The sequence below is a fragment of the Bos grunniens genome, chromosome 16, assembly GCF_055505025.1.
Source record: "Bos grunniens cultivar Pamir isolate PY7600 chromosome 16, Bosgru_T2T1.0, whole genome shotgun sequence".
Taxonomy (NCBI): Eukaryota; Metazoa; Chordata; class Mammalia; order Artiodactyla; family Bovidae; genus Bos; species Bos grunniens.
The window spans coordinates 80,619,210-80,637,151 of NC_141180.1; the positions used below are offsets into that span (position 1 = coordinate 80,619,210).

At 50.2% G+C, this 17,942-nt stretch overlaps 1 protein-coding gene across 28 annotated transcripts in view; it reads left to right on the plus strand.

Moving 5' to 3' along the window:
* The window catches only part of PLEKHA6 (pleckstrin homology domain containing A6), a 159,505-nt gene that overhangs the window by 75,112 nt on the left and 66,451 nt on the right, over positions 1-17,942 (plus strand). For 3 of the 28 annotated variants that reach the window (XM_086345701.1, XM_086345710.1, XM_086345714.1), the window contains exon 1: positions 8,891-9,231. The exons of 23 other annotated variants lie outside the window; for them this stretch is intronic. The gene's annotated coding sequence lies outside the window, so the exon portion shown is untranslated. Of the gene's footprint in view, positions 1-3,281; positions 3,438-8,890; positions 9,232-11,061; positions 11,177-17,942 lie in introns of those variants that run through there. 2 more of the 28 variants (XM_086345715.1, XM_086345703.1) reach the window with 2 other exon arrangements.

The window sequence follows — 17,942 nt, forward strand, 5'->3', positions numbered from 1 at the left end:
GCCAAAGAATTGATGCTTTTGGACTGTGGAGTTGAAGAAGACTCTTGAGAGTCCCTTGGACTGCAAGGAGATCCAACCAGTCCATCCTAAAGGAAATCAGTCCTGGGTGTTCATTGGAAGGACTAATGTTGAAGCTGAAACTCCAATACTTTGGCCATCTGATGCGGAGAGCTGATTCATTTGAAAAGCCCCTGATGCTGGGAAAGATTGAGGGCAGGAAGAGAAGGGGATGACAGAGGGTGAGATGGTTGGATGGCATCACTGACTCAATGGACATGGGTTTGGGTGGACTCTGGCAGTTGGTGATGGACACAGAGGCCTGGTGTGCTGCAGTTCATGGGGTCGCAAAGAGTCAGACATGACTGAGCGACTGAACTGAACTTTGAAACACTCCTGTATTTATTAACTTACTTTATACTCACGAGAGCTAAATTAAGTGAATGTAGGTTCCATTCCATTCCACGGGTGAAGGAAGAGAGGCACAGAGACATTCAGTGGCCCGGCCAGGGCTCAGGGAAAGCTAGAATGCAGGCTCTGGGCTTCTGGCTCCGGTGATTTTAGCTGCAGGTTATACAGGCGGTGGTGTGACTGCGTGTGATGATGATGAAGGAAGCGGATACACAGAGGCCGCCTCGCCCACCTGGGCTTTGTTACCTGCTCTTCAGCCGCATGGCCTCCTGGTGAAATGCAGGGAGCACCCCACCCCAGGGGGTCCTAGCACAGGAGCCACAGGCAGCGGGAACAGCCTATGCATGGCTTCTGTCAGCCTGTGCTGGCACTCTTACCGGGGTGAGTCTGATATCTGGGTTGACTTCCCTAGTGTGGGATGGCTTAAATTCCAGCCAGCCAGATAAAGGTCAACCCAAAGACTGGAAGGCTGGAGAAGGTGGAAGCCGGGGGAAGCTGTGACCTTTCAGAAGGACCTCTGTCTCTCTGGGGCGGGTCAGCGGAGCCACTGCCCCTGCAGCAGGAGGGACAAGCTCAGCTCATGAGACCCCGCCAGCTCAGGGGAGCCCTGCCCCTCAAGTCCAGCGCTGTATTAGGGAGAGGGGCTGGGGGAGGCTGGGCCCGCTAGGCAGCCTGCGGGGAACCCTCTTCCCGCGTGGGCCCCTGTCCTGAGCGCCCTGCAGCTGTCTTTCAGGGCAGCTGTCCCCACAGGCCTTGCCCAGCTTTCAGGGGGATCGGCTCTCACACCCACTCCCACATCCTGTGTCAGGAAAGCCAGGCTGTCTCCCAGCCAGCGCCTCACCTCCCCTTATCTGTCCCGGGGTTGCTTTTAGTAGTTTAAAAAGTTAGGAAAATATTGTTCAGAGCTGTGGCTGCTCCTGAGTGCTTCCTGCTGCTGGCAGTGAGGCTTCAAAGGTCATTTTGTCCGTTGATCAGTGAGAACATATTTACTGAGCACCGGCCGCTTTGTGCCTGGTGGGCCCCGCAGCCAGTCCCCCGACGCTCCCCCAGCTCCAGTTCCTTCTGAGGGACCATGGGGTGGCAAGTATGGAGTGGTAAACACGGGAGTGGACACGCGTTCGCCCCTGTGTTACTCTCACCTCTCGGCGTGACTCCTGACCCAGGCCAGGGGTCGGTTTTCTGCCACCCCTTTTCTGTGGCTTTTTCTGGGGGGCCCGCCCTGGGTCTCCCAGAAGCTGCTGTCTCCATGCGGCTGCCTCCCTGACCTGCTCCTGCCTCTGCCTTATTCTGCCCTCATCATGCGCTGCCTTTGAGACGAGGACAGTTTGGTAGGTTTGGTTTGTCTGTGTCCAGGACTAGATTGGAGTTTCTCGAGTGCAGGGACCCCTCTTAAAGTCTAAAGACTGAGAAGTCTTCAGCCCTGTGGATGCACAGGATGTCCCTGGAATGAGTGGTGGATATGTGCCCATATCTGCACACGGGAGGAGGCTTTCTGTGGGCCGGGGGTGTTTGTTGCAGGCTTTCTGGGAACGGTGGCATTGGCGCTCCCCCTTAAAGCAGTGTCTGCTTGCTTTTGGATGCCTGGGTTCAACAGGCATCTAGAATGGAATCTAGAAATCAGGTTCTTAGAGAAGTCCCTCAGGCTATCAGACAATCAGTTTGGTTAAGATCTGCAGGTGGCTTGCTCTGGTGGCTGAGAGGAGTGGGGCGTCTTGTTGGGGGGTGGGCATGGCCCAAAGCAGAGATCCTTAAGGCTCTGGGGGCAAATATTGGGACGCTGTGGCTGGACTAGAATTTCTTTCACATGGAGCACTGGGACAGGACGTTTGAAAGATGACTGGGGATTCACTGTGGTGGACCTGGGATGCTAATCGAGGCGCGAGGCCTTCATGTGGCCGGCCAGGGGAAATTTCTGAGTGAGAAAGTAACATGATGAAAACAGGCACTAAACCATACCCTGCAGAGGGGACATGGGCTATATTTTTAAAGCACAGAGTCCTAAACTTCCTCTTATTACTCATTCCAAGTGCTTCTGGGTGTCTAACCTAAATCTCTCTGGCTGCAACCAAAGTACAGTTTGTCTCCTAGGAATTGGAAAACACCTGGACAGAACAGTCATCCTCCCATTTCTGTCAGCGAGAACCCACATATCTCAGCGGAACCGGTATGTGTGCCAGGGTTCTGGGCCAAATTGGCAGAGCCCTGGGGCACGGGAGGGTACTGTAGCTGACATCAATACGGGGCCCACCTCTCGGGGTAGAGGCTGGGGTCCTCAGAGCCCCCGGTGGGTTAGAGGCCCTGGACTTGTCTCTTGGGTGCTGTTCCCTCCCCCACTCCCGGTACAGGCAAACGCACTGCCCCTTGGAAAAGCTTGCAGGCATAGAGACAGGCCCTCGACCCTCCTCCCTAGTGAGGGTAAGAGAGAGAAGGCTGATAAAGGTCTCTAAGCCGGGAGAGGAGGGCATGGAAGAAGAACAAGGGAGGGGCAAAGGAGCAGAGGTGAGCGGTGGGGGCTCTCGCCCCTGCTTGTCAGGGTGCCCATCTGATGCCCGAAGGCGGCTGTGCCAGGAGGGAGCAGACTGTGGTGTCTGTTCCCTGCCAGTCTCCAGCTTGTACCAGCCCTGGGCTCGGGGGCGCGGAGCTTGAGTTTAAGTCTGTCTGGTCCTCCTCTGTCCTTTGCTGTGGCTCTCGCTCCCTCCCTCCACCTGCCACCCGCAGCAGTGTCTGATGGAATCCCAGACACACTAGTCTCTAGAAAAGAAAGCTGTTCTTGAAGAGGGACTCCCGCCCCACTCCCCCTGGGCTCCCAGGGCGAGTGGAACGTTCCATTTAAAGGGTGAGCCGGGACCAGGTGAGCTACAGTGCAGACAGGAGACAGGACTCAGAGCCACAAGTGGGAGGAGTGTGGCTGAGCCCCCATGCTGCCCACCTCCCCGCCAGCCCTTCCTCCCCAGCGGCTGGAGGGCCTCTTGCTTCCTGAGCCCAGACCCCAAACTAGGATGTGGCCCTGGGACACCTACAGAGGCCAGGTAGGCAGACGCCCTCTCAGGAGACCCTGCCCCTCGCGCCTGGGCACAGGCACTTTCCCACCCACCCGGCGCTGTCGTGCCCCACAGTTCTAGGGGCACATTCACACCGTGCTCCATGTGACTGGCACCCCCGGGGTGTGCTGGGGATGGGAAGGCAGTGCCAGCAGATAAGGAGGAGGGCAGAATTAGACACTTTTCTGTATTCCAGGCAAACAATAGGGAACTTCCAGGACGCTCGGGAGAGGGAGTTGCCTGTAAGAAGATCCCCAAGTGGACGCTCTGTGAGGTGCTTAAACAGGGTTTTGCATTTGCCGCTGGTTGCTTAATTAGACACCTACATGGTGCTCTCTGCTAATGACTGTATCTCCCGGGGAGATGACACATAAAGGGCTGGGTGGCTTCAGAGGCCAGCTGAAGTTCTCAAGGACAGCCACCTGAGAATGGGGGCGAGGGAGGTAGGACCTCTTGGCACTTCCTTGGGCCGATACAGACTCTAGACCATCAGAGAGAGTGGTGCTCTCTCTCCAGGGCCTGAGGAGGGAAGCAGGGCTTGGGGCCCATCCTGCCTCCAGTCTTAACATCCTGTGTGGGCTCCAAACTCCTGGCTGTGGTTTGCCTCTTCAGAAATGGGGAGGGTCATCCCCTGTGTCCAGGCAGTCACTGAGGCCAGATGACGCCAGTCATGTGCGTGCTTCTGGAGGTAAGTGCTCTGCCGTGCAGAGCAACTAGGGTTTTTTCCAGGCACCTGCACGTTAGGTTGGAAAGAGAGCTGGGTGGGCGGCTCTGACAATTGCCTGGAGGAGGGCATTGCTCAGCATTGTGAACTCCAACTGGACAATCAAGAACTTTTGTGGGATCTGAAGCTCAGTTTCGATAATGGGCTAAGAGCCTAGCCACAAATGTTTCAGAGCTGCTCAGAGGGTGTGCTAGAGGCAAAGTGACGCTGGTAATTTTCTGCTGGGGTTGGCAGAGATGGCCTAGTGTCATGGAAACTTTGGATTGTAGGGAAGGCTGAAGTTTGAGGCTGGGCAGACCGAGCTTTGAATTTTGGCTTCCCTACTTACTAGCTTATTCCCTGTGGAACTGGGGGACTGGCTGGATACAAGTGTTTGTGACTCTTCTTGCCTAACCCCACCTTCTGTAGCACATCTTCCTAAAACTGTGGTTTTGCGGATATAGGGCAAAGAGGCCCCAGCCCTGTCCTGCATGAGCCAGCCAAATATTTACCAAAAGCAGGGCTGCAGAGGAAAGGTGCCAGGATCCAGGTAAATGCTGTGTTTGTGGTGCCCAAATAATGCCATACTTCATGGGCTCCCAAGTGCTTTAGCCCTGCTGGGAGGCCTGAGCCAGGCCCCTGTGAAGGCTGGTTGTGGGGAAGTCCCAGAGGGATGACAGATAAAGGAGAGGGTGGCTTTAGAGGCCAGGTGAAGCAAGGGGCCTATGAGCAGTTGGGTAGTAAGATGGCAGAGTGCAGGTGGGCAGCGTGAATGGCTCAGTCACACCCTTCCCACCTGTGTCAGTCCATGTGTGAGCCAGAGAGACGCCCTCCCATTCTGCCTCTGGGTATCTGGGGCACTGGCATCCTGGCTTTGGCTTGTCTTTGGTCTCCTTTCCTCCATCCCGGGGAGGCCTGAATACTTCAGGAGGATGCAATCTGATGGGCTGCAGGACGGCTGTATGCTTCTGATGGTCCTGATGGAACTTCTCATTTCTGCCCATTTCAAAGACAGGGTGATCTAGTGTCACGGAAACTTTGGACTGTAGGAAAGGCTGAATTTCGAAGCTGGGCAGACCAAGCTTTGAATTTTGGCTTTACTACTTACTAGCTGTGTTCCCTGTGGCCTAACACGGGATTTCAGAACCCACATGGCCATGGGTGTTGGTGATGATTCCTCCCATGGGGAAATAAAGCAGTCTATTCTACAGCATAACCCTGAATGCTTTCCTGTTGGGAAACAGGGACTATATTCAATTTCATTTCATAAACATTTACAAAATCTTCGTCTGCGTCTTTGGCTGCATCGTGTTTTACTTGTGGCACTTGGCATTTCCATTGTGGTGCACAGGCTCTCTAGTTGTGTCTCGGGGGCTCAGTAGCTGCAGCGCTCGGGATTAGTTGCTCCTCGGCATGTGGGATCTTAGTTCCCCGACCAGGGATCAAACCTGCGCCCCCTGCATTGCATGGCAGATTCTTAACCTCTGGACCGCGCAAGTCTCTCCGTAGACATAGTTTAGCAAAGATATTTCCAGTTCCAAAGAGTCAATGATTTTATGTTTTTTGAAAAAAGTATCTTGGAAGGAAGCAATATTCAAAAATTCTATTGTATTTGGCAATTATCATCAGTTTTATTTATTTTTCAACCCACTCAGGAAACCTTTGTTTAGCTCAGAACTGGAAATAATGGGTGGAGGCAGAAAGCGGGCTGATGGCATGCTTCAGTAGCAGGATAGACCACCTTCAAAGGTAGTGCCTTGTCCTTGCGGGAGTCCATGTGGCTCGTTTGTCTTTTCCGACTGCTGGAGGCAGCTTTTCCTCCTTTGGGTGGGAGAGAAGACTGCTTTGTGCTGAGATCGCTCCTAAACATGGAAGGTCTGATTCTGGGATCACCACAATTCCCCAGGAGAGGATAGGGAGGTTTCCCTTCACTACTAGGCAAATGCACGAGAGATTGGAATTAGAGGGTTCCCCTGGGGCTTCCTGACTGCCTTCTCCAAAGCACAGCCCCTTTCATTTGGATCAAACCTTGACTCTTTCCTGTCCCTAAATGTTTATCACCGTCAAAGACCTTGAGCTTGTGTACACTCTTGCCTTGCTGCGTGTCTCAGAACCAGCTTCTGTTCTGGGTGGATCTGTGCTCTGTATTCCAAACCTTCTCTAGCAGGATGGGAGATTAACAATCAAGCAACCATTTATGGCATTCCTACTGGGCGCAAGGCAGTGGTGTAGGAGACCCAGGAAGGCAAGGTATTGTCCCAGTCCTTAAAAAGCTCCAGTCTCTCTTTGGGAAATGAGCTTTACACAAGTAAAAAGTCAGTTAAGGGTACAAGGCTCTATGAAACGAGAGCCGAGTGGTAGCGACAGTGGTAGGGGTGGGTGGGAGAGCAGTCGATTAGCTAGTGCTGGGCTGAGGCACCGGTGAACCAGGCCAGTGGATTTTGGACACTGATCACTGTGGAGAGATGGGGTGGGAGAGACTCAAAGCTGTGGTTATAAGCCTGGTTGCCTGGGACAGTTTATGTTGACATTTACAGAAGTAAGACAGCTTATATGGGGAGCCCATTAATAATTAACTGTTTTTATTTAAAAAAAAATTTTTTTTTAACCATGCGTAGGTTATACTTTTCAAAAGTACAGAATAGTATTCCATGAAGAGTTTCTCCTACCTCGTCTCAGATTTAGCCTCAGCTCCCTCCTTGGAGGTGATCACTGTTACCAGTGTCTGCTATGCCCTTTCTGAAATGCTCTAAGCCAGTCTAGGCTATGACCCATGGGCCAAATCTAGCCCCCCACCTAATTTTGTCTGAGAAAGACCCAGCAATGATGGTTACCCTTAAATGGCTAAGAAAATAAGAATAGTGGTTTGTGACGCATGAAAGTTGTATGAAATTTAAGTGTTTGTGTCCACAAGTACAGTTTTATTGTAACACAGCCACGCTCACTTGTTTATGCTCATTTATTTACACATTGTTTCTGGCTGCTTTTGTGCTACAAAGGCGGAATTGAGTATTTGCGACAGAGACGATAAGGCCCATTAAGCTGAAAATATGTGCCATCTAAGCCTTTACATAAAAAATTTGTTGACCTCTGCTCTAGGCAAACATATATAGGTAGTTACAAGTCATTTCTTAACCCAAATGGTAGCATATGAAGCTAAATGTTCTGCCCCTTACTATCTTTGTTTACTGTATCTTGTAGACTGATCATATCAATACAATAATATAGTCAGTGGGTGGTGAATCTTAATTTGATTTTAGGTATGTGAGTTTAAGGCCAAGCCCCTTGGGGAAATGCTCCTTGTCCAGCTGGGCTGAAGCTTGTAGCCTGGAGGTGAAGATGTGAGTGACGTCTGCTGGGAGGACTTCAACGCAAATCTATGACCTTGGCCTGTAGATCAAAGATTTTCTTTTACAGAAATGAAGCATCACATGCTGAGCACGGTTAAAAGTAAACTGAATGCTAATAGGTTGACATAAAGACAATGAACTGGAAACAGTAAGCCAACCCCTGGAAGAACAGCAAGTACTAAAGGCCATTCAAGCCAGCCAGTAAAATCTAGCGTGCAGTCACAGACGGAAGGGTGCTCAGTGGATCCTTACTGAATGCCTGTTGTATGCCAACTGCTTTATACATGTTATATATGTAGTCGCTACTCTCTCAGGTAGGATTTTTTTTTGCCTCATTTTACAAATGAGGATAAGGCTCAGAGAGGTTAAGTGAACAATTAGTGGTTCAAGGGATCATCTAGTTGTGTTAAAGCATCTGACTTTTAAAGCCTCTTTTTATTCTGCTACCCAAGATGCCAAATCTGGCTAGAAGTCATTGCCTAGCTTTGACAAGCCATTTCATCTTCCTGGCCTCAGCTCTCTCATCTGCAAAATGAGCCAGTTGTCACCAGATTTTCCTTCCCACTCTCACCTGGCCTGATTCTGTTACAGCTAAAACATAAGGGAAAGGGGTGACTCTGTAAGAGCCAGATGCAGAAACTTGGAGGAGAGGAAGGTGTGGTTAGCAATTAATATATGCTAGACTGTGAAGAAAGCTGAGCGCTGAAGAAAGCTGAGTGCTGAAGAATTGATGCTTTTGAACTGTGGTGTTGGAGAAGACTCTTGAGAGTCCCTTGGACTGCAAGGAGATCCAACCAGTCCATTCTGAAGGAGATCAGCCCTGGGATTTCTTTGGAAGGAATGATGCTAAAGCTGAAACTCCAGTACTTTTGGCCACCTCATGCAAAGAGTTGACTCACTGGAAAAGACTCTGATGCTGGGAGGGATTGGGGGCAGGAGGAGAAGGGGATGACAGAGGATGAGATGGCTAGATGGCATCACTGACTCGATGGACGTGAGTCTGAGTGAACTCTGGGAGTTGGTGATGGACAGGGAGGCCTGGTGTGCTGCGATTCATGGGGTCGCAAAGAGTCGGACACGACTGAGCGACTGAACTGAACTGAACTGAACTGAGACCAGTTATCTGGAAGCTGATCCTTAGGAGAGTATTATTCCTTGACATGGAGGAAGTCTCCAGAAATCTTTGCTCCTCAACTGGAAACTTCCCACCCTCCTCGCTGCCGTGACCCTGAGCGTCACTTAAGCACGTGGACTTGAACAGCTGGAGGGGGCGGGCTGGGAGAGCCTGTGGACAGCGCCTGGCAGTGTCTGGGCCCGCATGGCTCCGCTGTACTCGGGCGCCTGGAGGAGCTGCAGCTAGAGGGCTGTCTGATGCTCCCGAGCTGCAGGCTGGGTGGGGAGGAGGGGAGCGCGAGGGCGGGTAAGCCATCAGACCCGCGGAGCCGGGGGTGTGAGTGTATTTATATAGGACTGAGCCAACCTGCAGTTTCAGATTTCAGACTCTGCTTTATTGGAGAATTTTCCCTGGTTTTCAGTCAATGCTGTAACAGAGAGAAAGCTGACACCAGAGCCTTCCTGGAAGGCTGGGGAAATTCTGGATTGCCGGGCCCTCTCCTTGTCTCCTTCCTTCTCAAGGGAGGAGCCACTCTCGGATCAGGAGTGTTGTTAGGATTCTTTCCCAATCAACAGCCTGCGTCTTCCAGCTGGGTCCTGGCTGCCAGCATGGAAGGTAATATCTGGGGTCCCGGGCACCTGGGCTGGGAAGAAATGGGGCTGTCCAAGCCTTCAGGGGAGAGGACCCTGGGGGGAGGAGGATACACATGTTGGGCAAAGAGGAGTGGTTCACAATAAGAGAGATAAGAGAGAGAGAGAGGAGTGTCTGCTGAGGGAGAGGAAGGGCAGGGAGGGAGGCAGTGTGTCTGTGTGTGTGTGAAGCACTTCTATTGTTTTTGGAAAGCAAATCATCTTTACACTTTCTCTTTATTATCATCTCTTTATCTCCTAACAAATAAGAGTGTCCCATGAATATCTATCTTCCTTGAGGGTCTCCAATCAAAAAGTTAGAGAAAATTTCTGACTTCCTAGAATGTGAGTATTTTTTCACTTGTGGGATGCAAAGGGAACTTAGGGACATGGAGGTGTGTGTCCAGAAGACTCTTGTCCCTGGAGTCAGCCCTGGGTGTTGCAGGCACTTGGAAACACTCCCGGTAGAGCTAACTTGTAAGTCTGTAGAGTGGGACGGTTTAACCAGTATAAATTCTAGCATGGCCTCCACATAGTATTAGGGTGATCCAGCTGAGTGAGATCAAAGCTATTAGAGACAAGTGCCAGGAGCACTTTCTTCTCAGAGCCTCAGAACTGGGCAGGATGGAGGCCAGTGCCTGGGGTGGAGGTGGGGTAGGGGCTTGGCACTCTTCCTGAAACCCAAGTTTGGATGGGGTGGTGATTGGTGAGTCAGACTGGCTGAATGCGGCTCTGTCTTCCCAGGGTTTGCATGGTGTTTCTCAATGGCCAGGAGCAGAGATCAGAGGCCTACCTCATACTGGGGCTGGTGGGTGGGCAGCCGGGCCAAGGTGCCAGGACCTGTCTGTGCAGTGATGTCCCCTGGGCAGCACGTGCTGTGCAGCAGGGTCCGCAGGAGTGGTGGGTGCTGGCCGGGCTGGGCCAGATGTGGCTTTTGAAAAGCAGATTTGGGGTGCTGAGATAAGCATTGGAAGAGGAGTGTGGTGGAGTCTGCTAGAGGCAGAACATGGAGTTCTGGAAAGGATCCAGGAGAGGGGACTAGGGAATCTTAGGTTCTGATACAGTTCAAGGCTGTAGCCAAACAGAGACCTCAACTCTCAACACGGATGTAACCTGTGGGTGAGAGGACCACAGTTTGCCTGCTGACTTCTGAATATAATGAGATGGATGGATGAGAGGTGATGAGGGCTAGGCAAAACACATTTTCAGCTTGAGAAATTATATACTGCAGTTGAGTCTGGGAGGCAATCACACAGTTATTTATTAGGCAGGATAATTAATATGTAGTGTAGCCTGGTTATTTTTGAAACTATGGGCATTTAAAAAAACTATTTTTTATTTACATCACTAGCTGCTTCCAAATAGAATTTTAGTGTTTTTTTTTATATTTGGTAGATGGTGCAATGCATCAGTTTGGCCAACAGATAATAATAACCTTTCATTTCATTCACTTGTGTATGGTTTTCCAGCTTGGAGACACTCTCTGGCCCAGTTCAAGCAGCTGTTTACCAAGCCTTGTTCTCTCCTAGGTGCTGTGTTAGAGACTGGGTATACAGTCTCTAAGACTTATCTACAGATAAGACCTGGTTCCGCCCTCAAGGATCTCACAGTCACTGTAACCCTATCAGGAAGACAGAATATCATTCCTATAACATAGATGAGGAGACGGGAGCTAAAAAGTGCTAAGGGACTCACGGTTAGTCAGCAGAAGGATTAGGATAAGATGCAGCTCCTAATCCAGTGCTCTTTTGTGTTTCCTCTGCCCCGAAGTAGTGTCAACTTCCCTCCACTTCATCCCCCACCTTGTCTCCACCAGAGTCACGAGCAAGCATGTGGAAGGCAGCATGGAAAAAGTGCTTCCTGCAATGGAGTCGGTCCTCTCTTGGGTCCTACTTGTGCAACTGAAATGGCATCAGTGGGTCTGCATACATGTGAGCTGCTGACCTGATCCTCTCTACCACTCCCCAGTAGCCTCCTTTAGCTCTTTATTCTTTTCTTTTTCTTGCGGGTGTGCCGGGTCTTCGTTGCTGTGGGCTTTCTCTGGCTGTGGTGCACAGGGGCTGCTCTTCATTGTGGGGCACGAGCTTCTCTGAGCAGCGGCTTCTCTTGTTGTGAGCGCAGGCTGGAGGCGCCCAGGCTTCAGGAGTCGTGGCTGACAGGCTGAGTCTCTCCTCGGCATGGGGAGTCTTCCAGGACCAGGCATCGACTCGTGTCCCCTGCCCTGGCAGGCAGACTCCTACCCGCTGTTCCACCGGGGAAGTTCTCTCTCAGATCGTTCTTGACTTTGGGCAGATTATCTTCCTCCCCCTTTTTTCCTGGATTATCTGAACAGACAAGGGGACAGTAAAATCCAGGAGCTCATGGAAACCTGGGAGACTCCACGAGGAGGTAGATGCTCACTGAACACTGGATTTATAAAATAATCAACATTGCTTAGTTCTTTGTAGTTGACAGAGTGTGTTCACATGAGCAAAGATGCTTGTCGATTCCCCCTCCCTTTCAAGTCTGCCAGCTCTGATTTCCTGGAAAGGTCTGAATCACCAAAGCTTAGGATTGTTCTCTTCATTTTTAGGCTTAAGCTGAAAAGGACATAGAGAGGTCATCTATCCCAGTGATTATCAAATTTTGGTCTGTGACAAGAGTTTTCACCAGTCTGAAATGAAATGAGAAAAGAAAGGGAAAGCATATTGAACTTTTTGGCAGGGAAGCAAAAATGTATTCAGTTTAAAGGATTTCTTTTGGGGGCAGGAGATGCACTCAAATATTTATTCTGAGGCTATGGCTTGCTTATTCTTTTCAAGAATTGGTGATGAGAGTAGATGGTAGGTAGGCTTTTTAAATATCCTTATTTGGCAAATTGAAAAGTTGGCAACTTTATAGTGGTTCCTTAAATTTCATTTTTTGAAATTTAACTAGTTCATGAAATCAAAAAATCTTGCCTCCAGGCACGATTTTCTTCAGACAGATGAGACTCTACTTCCCTGATAGGGGTTCTTTGGGGCAGATTTCTGAAAACTTGGATTCTGATCTTGTCATCACTGTTCTTTCCCTCTGGGTTCTTGGGCCATGATAAACTCACATAGAGTCTCGGTTTCTTCATTTTTCCATTGTGGGCGGTTTCTGCCTCCAGGACAAGGTCACCAGCAGAGGAATGTGTTCTCACTTCCTCCTCGCCTGAGTCTGAGACTCTCAAAGGGGTTCTGGAATCAGACCTTGCTGGTTCCTATTCCTATAGTCATCTCCTTTGCTTGGAAAAGATGGAGAGGGTTTGTAGTTTGAAATAGGCAGCAGCATGAGGTACATTTTACATTTGAAGTCTTGGTGTCCAGTGTTAATCATTTGGAAGCACCTTTTTAACTAGGTGGCCAAGAGGCAAGGGTATTAGAAAGGTCTTGCCATCAATTTTTGAAATGGTGGATATCAACTGGAGCTTTTCTAAATCTGGAGGCTCCTGAGGCCTTAGAGTGTTTTGAGTCTTTTACCTTCTGTAGTCAGGCCTGAAATAGCAACAAATATGTGGGAATTCCCGGGCAGCCCCAGCTACCAGACTGAGACTCGTGGTTGGGTGTGCACATGTGTGCAGACTTGTAGGAGAGAAGACGTTTAGAGGAGAATCAGTTTGAAATCACCCTAGAAATTGAACTAGATGCTCTTTTTGAGACTTGTTCTAGGACCTTTTTTTCCTGAAAGCCCGGGAATCTTTTTGTAGGATAGAATTTTCTGATTTTCCACCCTAATTTTATGTTCTGAAACAAGAACCCTCCTAACCTAGGAAAGCAGCGTTTGGACTTAGTTGAGTTTGGGAGTTTGGTAGTAGACTCACCCCAAGCTTCCGTGGGGAGGAGGGAGACGTGGGACAGACTGCTAAAGGCAACAGGAGAGCCGCAGGCTCTGAGCCGGAAGACCAAGCCCAGGGGCAAAATCCTCTCAGAGGTTTCTGGATGGTGGTGGGGCACGAGTACAGCCACCTGGGAACAGCGCTACGGAAAAGCCTGAGCCTGTGGATGATGGACACCACAGCCTTACTCAAACCAACGGAGAGGGACGGACAAAGTGAGAAGGATCCAAGAAGTTCAGATGGGAGATCTCTGCCGCCCGCGGAGCTCCTGCCCAGGAGACCCCTCAACGGCCCCTCTGATGGCTCCGCCGAGGTTTGGGGCCGTGGTTTTCTTAGCTCATCCCTGATCACCAGCAATTTTGGCTTTCCCCAAGAGAGCTTTCATGAGGATTTTGTCCTACCTTTGGGTAGATCGGGACACAGAGTCAAGGAGCACAGTGAAATTCTTGGAGAAAATCTCTTCTGAAATTTTCAAGCCAAAGGTGAACGCCATTCAGCATGCCTTTTTCTGACAGCAAAGGTCAGCAAGATGTGACTGGAGCTTCACAGACATCCCCATCCTCGTCACAGTGAGGTAATAGAAAGCACTATCCTTTTTCTGACTGCAAAGGTCAACAAGATGTGACTGGAGCTTCACAGACGTTCCCATCCTTGTCCCAGTGAAGTGACAGAAAGCACTATCCAGGCTCCAGGGCCACCTTTCCTTTCCATTGACTGCATGATTTTGGGCAATTCAGTCCCTCTCTAGGTCTCAGATTTCTCATCTGTGAAGCAAGAGGGTTGAATTTGATTGCCACTATCCTACTCAGCTCTGCATGTACCAATTCTCCATTTGACCAACAGACCTTATCACTCCGAGAGTCTTCTGTTTTCCTCTGAGATGCAGGTCTGCTGTCCAGCAGTTGCAGGTCTGTTGGAAAAGTAGCTTGAGGTGGCAGGATAAGATGAGTTATTTTCGAGACAACAGACCCAGGGTCAGAACTGAGATACCCACTTGGACAATCGTGCATCAGGACAGGTTAAGTCCTTCACAGTCATTAGTAAGTCCCTGAAATGTACGGCTAGAGCCAAGGGACCTGTGAATAACAGTTGCCCAGTATTGGTCACAGTTATGGGCCCGGGTTTTCTACTATTTTAAAAGCCTCCTGGGGTCATGAAACAGCATTAGGGAAACACGCCAAACCTGTTCCACTGCGTGTCCGATGTTTGTTTCTCATCCAGAGTGTCCATCTTCATCATTTCTCTCACACTCAGCATCTTTTCTTCCTTTAGCCCAATTCCCCACACTCTTTGGCTCTCTCCACCCCTTAGCATTCCCCAAGTCTCTGTCACCCCTTCCCCTGAGAATGCCTCTAGGGAGGAGGGAGCAGAGGTGAAACTGTGGGGCAGTGGTAGTGGAGAAGGTGCTAGAAGCCCAATGAGGTGGGGAGTTGGAAGCATATTTGGAATATTCAGGCATGTCTATACCTGAAGCCAATCAAATACCAGCACGCTGCCTCTGCCAGCTCTGTTGGGGTGGAAAAGCAGCAGATTCTTATGGGCTGATGGGCTGGTCTTTGGATCCCCTCCCCTCCCCATGCCAACTTGTGTTCCAGGAAGCTGGCTCCAGGCTGCAGGAACCCAGGGACCCAGAAGAGATTCAGATTGTGGCAAGGCAAAAGCTTTCAGTATTTGTCAACATCTTTAGCTTAAGTAACCCTGTTGGCCTTCCTGAGCCACCTGACTTCAGGGGCTGGAGGAGGAGCTCAGATAGCTCCAAAACTCATCATCTGAAATGCCTGGGGCCTGTGGATTTCAGAATGGTAACATGATGCACACACTATGTATTACATAAAAACCTCCGGCAGAGTCTGGAACAGCTCCAAAATCACACATATTAATATTTCCGCAGCAAGATGTGTCTAAAGAATCACAGAAGTGGGATTTTTTAAAAAGGCTAAAATGAGTCTCATGCCAGTTCAAGTGATGCTACCAACTAGGTTTGAGTCAGGTTGGGTTCTGCCATCAATCCAGTTAAGAAAAAACTTTACATTTTCAGATATTTGTGGATTTGGGAATGTAATTAAGGCATTGCAGTTCTATACTGCCTCATATAACCCTATCACGTGGAATTAGCATTCCCATTTTACAGATGAGGAAACTAAGGCTCAGAGAGCATCAGTAGCTTGTCTAATGCCATTTGGCGGGTAAGTGGATTCCAGTCAGAGCTGACCTGTGATTCCATGCCACCCCTGTTCATCTCCAGAGACAAGCCGTTTCCTCCGAGGTAGGGCGCACTTTACCTTTAGCAGTGACTGAAGGAGACTCGGGGGTGTGTGGGTGGGGGCGGAGCGCTGACTTTGGCATCTTCCCTCATTAGGAATGCTTTTCCTGCACATCTGATAGGGATCATTTACTGACTTGTTCTTATTTATACTTTGACTTCTGGGATCCCAGTAAGCTAAGGTCTCAGAAGAGAAGAAGCTAAAGTTCAGTCAATTTTGTGGCTTACAAGAAGAATCCAGCTGGCTTCATCGGGGCTGTGAGAGCCAAGAACAGATGGGGTCAAGTTGGGTTTAGTGAGAGAAGCATCACTTCAGTGGAAACAACTCTGCAGAACCAGTGGGATACAGTGCTTTCTGCTTCCCCACCCACCACCTGCTGCAGAAGGCTTGCCTTGAGCAGGGACCCATTTGAGAAGACTGTCTGGAAGGATAACAAACTCCAGATGAGGGTGAGAATGGTATGCAGCTTGAAGTAAGGAGAACTCAATTAGGAGGGTTTCACTGGTCTTCATTAGTGATGTGAAAAAAAGGTCAAAGGAAGAGCTAATTCAATTTATTGAAGATAGACCACATGCTTTTTAACACTTCATTGGACAGATGATCGTTGGTCTGTTGTCTGGGCAGTGACATACGTAACCTCCCTCCCCGACCTGCTAACTGCTGTCAGACAGTGCCTGCTATTCCTGTGTCACCTCTCCGACAGGAAGGATTTGAGCTCTTATGCAGGCGCACAGGAGCCCGCAGCGTCCTGTGCTGTCAGGAGCCTTCCATCCGTGAATTCCAAGCAGCTTGCAGGTCAGCCGCTCTGTCTGGGGAGTGGCCTGTGCTGTGTGTGTCCTTCCCTAGGAAGCTACCGTTAGGAGGAGTGGTAGGTTCGTTGCCATAGTGACAAGGAACATCTGCTCTGGCCAACTAGAGAACAGAGGAGGAAGATATTCTTAAAGGGACCATTAGCTCATGGATTTGGTGGCAGGGAAGAATTGATGCTTTTGAACTGTGGTGTTGGAGAAGACTCTTGAGAGTCGCCTGGACTGCAAGGAGATCCAACCAGTCCATTCTGAAGGAGATCAACCCTGGGATTTCTTTGGAAGGAATGATGCTAAAGCTGAAACTCCAGTACTTTGGCCACCTCATGCGAAGAGTTGACTCATTGGAAAAGACTCTGATGCTGGGAGGGATTGGGAGCAGGAGGAGAAGGGGACGACAGAGGATGAGATGGCTGGATGGCATCACTGACTCGATGGACGTGAGTCCGAGTGAACTCCGGGAGTTGGTGATGGACGGGGAGGCCTGGCGTGCTGCGATTCATGGGGTCGCAAAGAGTCAAACACGACTGAGTGACTGAACTGAACTGAAGTGTTTCTAAAGGCCTGAAGGACAGAGCAGATCCCTTAGTCTGAGAGAGCTGTGAGTCTCTAAGGTGGCAAAGGACCCTCTTTTGCTTTGGAAAGGGCAGGAGAAAGGATATAAATTTCCTCCTCTCCTGAATAACGAATGTCCTCTGGGAACGTGCTCCCAGACCCCTGGCCCATCCGTCAGCAGAGGTGGCCTACCACCTTCACTAGGGACTTAGCTCACACACGTGGCCCGCACTTCTCCTGTTGCCAGCTCTCTAAACACCCGAGGAGCTTTCCCTGACCTGGGAGGCAGCAAATCCACCTGCTTTCTCTGACCCCTACCTACATCCACCCTGTCCTCCTGCATGGCCTTCTAGGCCAGCTCAGGTCTTAACGGCACTGTGTTCTGCAACCCTTGGGCAAACTCCTTGGCCCTTTTCCTTCCTCTTCCTTCCTTTTCTTCCTCATGTCAGCCACATCTACGGAGTTTAGACGCTGGATCCTCCAGAATTCATCTTGTCTCTCTTTCTGATGTTAGTTATAACTTTCGAGTATGTTACTGGAACTGCTCAAAGGACTTGAAGCCCCAAGGGGATTGCATTGTGAAGTTCAGAGGGATGGCTGGGCTGCAGGAACAAGCTAGAATCAAGAAGCTGGCTGGTGCAAGTGTGGCCTTGCCCATTGGTCCTCTTCATGGGCTGGCTTCAGGCTCTTCTCCCTGCAGGGCTGTCCTGGCTCTGTGTCAGTCTAAAGAGATGGCTTCTCGCAGCTCCCTTGTGTACATGTCACCTGAAGAAGGACTGGTCTTTTTTTTTCTCTGAATTCCAATTCCCATCCCTGGAAAGGTGTTTTGGCTGAGCTAGGGTTGGGTGGCTACCTGGAACCAAGAGAGTGGCATGAGGTTGCAGGAACATGGCTATTACCGCTGTAACTCTGTGGTATCGGGGTGGAGGGGCAGTGTCTAGAAAGGGATGGGTACTTTCTTTTTTTTGGGGGGGGATGGGTACTTTCTATCACCGATAGCCTTTCCTGGACCTCCAAGCCCAGAGGTGTTTGATTTGCAGAGTTTATACACCCCCATATCCTTTGTCCAGCTCTCTCCCCACCTGTCTACGAGGCTGCCGAGGCCTAGGAGGTAGTGACGGCAGTGTGGCTGAAGAGGCCAAGGCGTGGCTGTCCTTGCCATCCCCCACGGGTGGACAAAGTGTGGAACCTGAATCTTGAAGGCCATTCAGGGCCCCACCCTCCCCAGAGGTAA